We start from the raw sequence: 6,812 nt of genomic DNA on the forward strand, positions 1-6,812 counted from the left end.
AAAGATTCACTGGTTAACAGGTTACAGGTAGGCTAAGCAAAGGATAGTAACAATACTAAGTAACCTAAAAAAGAAAATATAGCACAGTGGGTTACATTTACTTTTTATGTAGCTTGTAGTGGAGGTTTTAGACCAGGGGTGCTCATTACGTCGATCGCGATCCGTCGATCGCGAAGGAAGTGTCGGTCGATCGCGAAGGAATGTGCATAGATCGCGTCACATAAAATAGTAGTAGATGAATCGCACATCTGCACTGACGGTTGTATTTTGATTGACATTCACGGTAGCCAATCTGCAATCCACTCAACAAATTACGTTCGCCAGCCCCCCCCCCCCCCCCCCCGCTCAACAAATTACGATCGCCGCCACCCCGGTAGATCTTTCTGACTGGGTCATCTTATAAGTAGCTCGCAAGCTGAAAACTGTGGGCACCCCTGTTTTAGACCATCTGAACTGAGGGTGAGACTAGGAGGTGGGGTGACTGAAAGTCGCTAACTGACGTAACCCCATAAAAGGAGTAGCTAGAGTGGTCTGAATACTCACTAAATATTGTGAGTATTATTAATATATTGCTAATACTGCTGCCACTTTATCGGCTTTCACAAAATTGTGTCTCACACCATGCCTCATAAGGGGGACCTGGGGGGCCAAAGATGTTGTGACAGGGGCACTAAATATATACCCTAAATATATACCCTAAATATATACCCCCTCCAAATTGTTTCACTGTCCCCCTGTTGCAATGACAAGCCGCAAATTCTGAGCTGTGTGAGTTGCATTTGCAGTTTCATTGGACAAAGGGCTGATGCTAAAAGCCCATGGAAATAACACAAAGAACCACCCCTCTACGAACCTACCACCTACCCACCCACACACACACACTTCAGTGCCAGCACTGGGGGAGGTGCTTCATAGTGCAGTGCACAACTTCATTAAAGTTTCAGATTTTCGACTCCCCTCAGAGCCAGGAAGTGATGGGTCTCTCCTCATCCATGGAGCCCTAGCTCTGACACGCCACAATTTCATCCGCCATCTCATGCAGGACGCTGTGCACACTGAAACTCCCACTTAAAGGAGTTTTAGGCGTCCAAAACTCTAATACACTAGGCACTGCCAGGAAATGGCACAATAATTGCACAACTGTGATTAAACTCTGACCTTTCGGGCACAACATTTTAGCCATAGTGTCTGCCAGATGCCGGTTTTGTCCAATATCGTTAAGAATCGTTACAAACCAGAGTGCTTTGGCAGTAGGAGACACAATTTCTGTCTGTCTAGTCAGCCTACATGAGCAAAACAAAGCTGGAAGCATGCAGGTTCTTAGGGAATCAAATGTGTTTGAGTAATGCTTCCTTAGTATAGTGAGTCAGACCTGCTTGAGTATTGCTTCTTTAGTTAAGTGCATCAGACCTGCTTGAGTAATGATTCCTTAGTTCTGAGTGAACTCACATTTGTACAAGCAGGTACACTCTGTAGCATTAATCATAGGATCGATAGAAGCATGAATGACTCCAACTGAAATCAGTTGCCCTCACTGTGTGGGAACAGAACCCACAGAGGAACAGAAGCAGCTCCACAGTTTCAGAGAAAGAATGATTGCCACACTCGACACATGTTCGGTATTCTCTGAACGAGGCATATGGTGTGAAGAGTCAGAACCAGAAATCTTCACTTTGACTCCTTCTGCCTCATTATTTAACAATGTCAGCCTGGCCAAACACTGCCGGCGGTCAGAAAAGCCCGATTCTTCCCAGGAAGCAGATGCGATCTGAAGCGAACACATCAGGCCACACTCAAAGACGCTTTTAAGTTTGATCAGAAAATCAATTGCGTTTGGAAAGCTGATGTTGCCTTTTTGTCTGGCGCTGTAACCTATAAACCTATATAATTCTCTTTCTGAATGTTTTGTGAAGACTTTGGCTACTAGAATAGAAGTGCTGTACAGACAGTGTGTATAATAAGAGGTTACAGACATTTGGATGTTTGAATTCTGAGTTTGGTAGTGAGGGAACATGAAAAAAATTATAGACTTACTGGCGAAAATACTTTAATAACTCTGCTGCTAGAACACATAGCCCAATGTACTATCCCCAGGAAGGTTGTGGGTTTGATTCCTAGACACCACCCATACTGTCATACTAATAAATATACAATCTGCTCTAGATAAGAGTGGCTGGGTAATACTACTGAGATGATAATGAACAATACAACAACAGTGGGAGTACAGCTTCTGAAACAACATCAAGCAGCATCACTTCCCATTAGCCCATGGAGTCATGTTCTAGAGCTGGGTGAGCACTGGCAGCAAAGTGCTGATGCCTGGAACTCTAGGAATAAAACGTTTACACTTAACTGTCCTGGAATTTTCCTTTGGTCAAAGTTACATTGCTTTTTTAAAAAAATCTATTTAACTTCATCACTCATGTGTTAAAATGTATATCCATGACGTGATTTCAGCTCCAGAGCGCTGCGGTTGTAACATTAAATCAATACAATTACTGCAGGACTGTCCATCTTTTATGGTGTTTTGATACAAGTTAAAGCCCGTAATATATTTCAGAATTTTAAAAATCACCCTTCAGGGTGAGTTGTCACATTAACCTGCTGTCTGCATGTTAATAGTTCAGGGGATGTTTATGAGAAGAGCATCTGTCTGAGGTGAGCTACACATCAGGGCAGTGATACTGTACCCCACCTGCCACAAACAGTTACGCGTTAGAGCATTAAACTGTGATGCATGTGGAGATCTCAGCAAGGACAAATGGGGGTAATTCCTCATATGGTCTACTGTAGCCATGGCAACTAAGCACCCACTTCTTACGTATAGTTGCTTGAAGAGGCAGGAGAAGCTGTCAAATAGCTTTCACGCAAATGTCCAGCTAAGGTGCTGGTAATACCTTCGGCCAGATCTTCACACCTTCGCCCAGATCTTCACACCATCAGCCCCGTCCTCGCTCACAGAAGACATCGTTACGCTAGTGTCAATCCAGAGGTTGATGTATTCAGTGGTAGGACATCGATGGACATCGGTGACATAACCTATCATGCTTAGGATCAACTCTAACCATACACATCACATGTAAAAATCTGCTGCAATAACGCACACCCTGTTTGAAGGAACCTCACAGCTCCCTGATCAGACAGCTGTTCCCAGAACAGTGAGGATGGGCGGTGAACCTTTGGACTAAGTTCTACTGTTGCTCCTATAAGGGTTAAAGGAAGTGTGTGTGTGTGTGTGTGTGTGTGTGTGTGGTGGTTGGGGTGTGGTTTAAAGTGTCCATTAGGTAAAACAATCTGAATATAATATTGAGGTAATGCTGGAGAATGTGGTGTAGCATGGTGCCTAATGGCTGGTTTTCAGGATGGATATTATTTTGTCCAAGAGCCTTGGAGGCAGAAGGCACCCTGCAAACCTAAATCACTGACACAGAGGAAGCAGGACACAGCTGTCCAGAGGAACATGTAGTAGCATCACTCCTTACATACACAGTGAATTGGGTTTACCTTTGTATACAAGACACAGTAATGGAATTTACCTGATACTTCTTATAAGATTGTATGCAATTAAATTTAATGTATTCAGTTACAATAAAATATAAAAAAAACAAAACATTAAGTAGATGCTGTCACAAATCTGAATGAATGATTAATATGCTAAAACAACATTAAAAGGGGAATTTTTAAGAAAAGGATCAAACATCTGATGATTCTGCACCATCCCTCATATGAACTGTGATAGGCTCTGGAGTTCCAGCACTCCTCCACATCAGCTGTGTGATTGCTGAAGTCTCCTTCCTGCAGTCCAGCTCTGCCATTCTGAAGGACAAAGTGCTCAGATGCAGAAGTGATGTTTCCCGTGAGATGGTGATACCGTCCACTTAAGTGCAGTTTCACAGCTGCATGTTTTTACGATTGAACATCCACAAACACTTTTCACAGCCATGGTAGACTTCCATTTGTCAATGCTAACATTAGCTCAATTAAACACTAGGTTCAAAGTATTAAATGACTATTATATTTCAGACTATTATTAGATTTCATATGTATTGTGTTCAGTATTGCTACATACACTACATGTAAGCATGCAGATAAGTGTAATAACACGGTTTCAGTTCTGAACTCTGAAATCAGCCTAGAAAAGAGAAGATGTATCCGAGAGCCTAATGAGGTCCAGTGATATTTACTGAAGTGGGTCATCGTAGGCCATGTGGAATTAGACACACAGAGTCTTCAAGACATGTGACTGTCTAGAGTGACAGGCCAAAAAGATCTTTTAACATGTTTTAATTGGCTTCCCAAATCTCTCAATCTTCTGTGCAGTTAGCATTCCTCAGACTCTTTGCGATGAGTCTGAAAAACACTGGCTTGTAATTGAGCAGGATTTAGCATGATCTTCTAAATAGGAATACTGCCAAAGCTTAGAGGCCCGTTCCAAGGTCTGGTAGCTGACTGCATGTGATGAGGCAGTGAAAGATGGTAATACAGCCTTTGCCATCATGAGACTTTTATTTTAGCGGGACTCTTTATCTAATGAGGCTGGATCTGACGTGATGCTGACTGCAATGTTTCATCTGGTTCTTCTAATCAACACCAGGTTTCAGGTGTCCACGCGTTTCTAACAACTCAGCGGATGCAAGCAAACACTATTTATACCCGCTACATCATACCTGCAGAACGGGGTGTGCACGTTTTGCAGTTGCACACAGTGAAGCTTCACTTCTGCTGGGGGGTTTTGTTACCCTACGGGCTATCTTCTCATCTGGCTGCATTGTAATGTCTTTCCAGGAGATACGACCTTTCATGTGGATGTTGTGTGACTTACAGCTCCGCTCCAGATCAGAACACCCGCACCCAGACATCAGTGCAAGCTACACAGTAAATCAGTCTACAGGAAAAAATATAAACCCCTGTGAACACTGCATCTCCCCCTGGTCATCTGTACTCCGGCCTGAGTCACCACCTGACACTCCCCTCATGAAATAAAGGAGATCACACACAGTGATGATCAATGGCTCTGAGCCTCATTCTGTTCCTCATCTTTCACGCTCCTTTTTGCTAAACGCTCTGTGTATATATCATATTTTCTGCTTCTGTTGAACTCTCATATGTTTGCAGTTTGTGCTCTTGTGTATTGTGCTGCTGTGCTGTTATTGTTGCGTTGCACCACAGACCAGATGAAATTACATCTCGCTCCAACACCACCATAGACTGAAACTTGGATTGTACAAATCCTGGCGTCATGGCAGCTGTAAATATAGAGACAGGAATGAATACGTATTAGCTCCAGGGAGGTGTTTTCTGGAGGTTTCTCTAGGCATATAGTGGCCTATGGTGACTGCACTAGCAAGTCAAGAAAAACATGAACCTGAATAACAACGCCATGGAAATACACACAGACAAAAAACGTCTTCTTAATAATTCACTACAAATCAGATGTTTTAATTGTGTGAAAAAAGTGCTGAACACGCACACAACACTCGAGATGAAAAAATTGTAAACATAAATAACTGGCTATAAAATGTACAACTAATGTTTGTTTGTTTTGTTTTTTTTTATTCATCAGAGACAATGCACAACAAATACATTAACCTAAAAATCCGGAGAAATGTAGTGTGCCAGGTTGTAGCAATATGCTAATTTCCACCTGTAGTCTCTGGACAGGTTGATGTTTAGACAGAATAACAGAAAAATACTGTTTAGTGGATGACAGAAACCGTTAAACATAAATACGGGCATACAACATATAAAATTCATCTGTCAATTACACCATTCATAAAACTTACAAAACATCCTCCAGTTATCACAAAACACTAATTTGTTCACATACACACACCTGTACATCATGAAACTTTCCCAGACAAACCTCTCACTCACACGTCGTAACTAATGGGTGCTTTTTGTTTTGATGTTTTGTAGGATCTAATTATTGAAAGAAAGTCCATCTAATCCATATCTCAGAGAGTGCACACTGCTATCTTTCGCTTGAGAACTCTACTGAGACATTTGTAATTGTATTTTGACAGGATACAGGTTAATATTTGATACAGTCCTGAGACCTCATTGAGAGGGTTGTCATCACGCCCAATGAAGTGAAGGAAATGAGAGAACAGAGACAGACCTAACCCCTAACCACCTAACCCCTAAATCTGTGCATCCACAATACAGACAGACCACCTAACCCCTACACCTGTCTGTCCTCAACACAGACAGACCACCTAACCACCACACCTGTCTGTCCACAACAATACAGACAGACCACCTAACTACACCTGTCCGTCCACAACACAGACAGACCATCTAACCCCTAAACCTGTCAGTCTACAACACAGACAGACCACCTAACCCCTCAACCTGTCCACAACAACACAGACAGACCACCTAACCCCTAAATCTGTCCATCCACAACAACACACAGACCACCTAACCCCTAAACCTGTCCACAACAACACAGACCACTTAACCTCTAAACCTGTCCATTCACAACAACACAGACAGACCTCCTAACCCCTACACCTGTCCGTCCACAACACAGACAGACCACCTAACCCCTAAACCTGTCTGTCCACAATAACACAGACAGACCACCTAACCCCTACACCTGTCTGTCCACAACACAGACAGACCACCTAACCCAGACCTGGGCACATCTGGCCCTATGTGCATCCCTGTCCAGCCCGCGAGAGGCCAATCATAAATTACGACATAAATTAAACAAATATCTATGTCGTGTGTACAATACAACTGTGCCACTTTTATTTTGAAAGTGCTACGTTTGTGTTACTTGAATGTGGACGTATGTGCGTGTATGCATG

This window comes from Brachyhypopomus gauderio, chromosome 9 (genome assembly GCF_052324685.1).
Source record: "Brachyhypopomus gauderio isolate BG-103 chromosome 9, BGAUD_0.2, whole genome shotgun sequence".
Classification (NCBI taxonomy): Eukaryota; Metazoa; Chordata; class Actinopteri; order Gymnotiformes; family Hypopomidae; genus Brachyhypopomus; species Brachyhypopomus gauderio.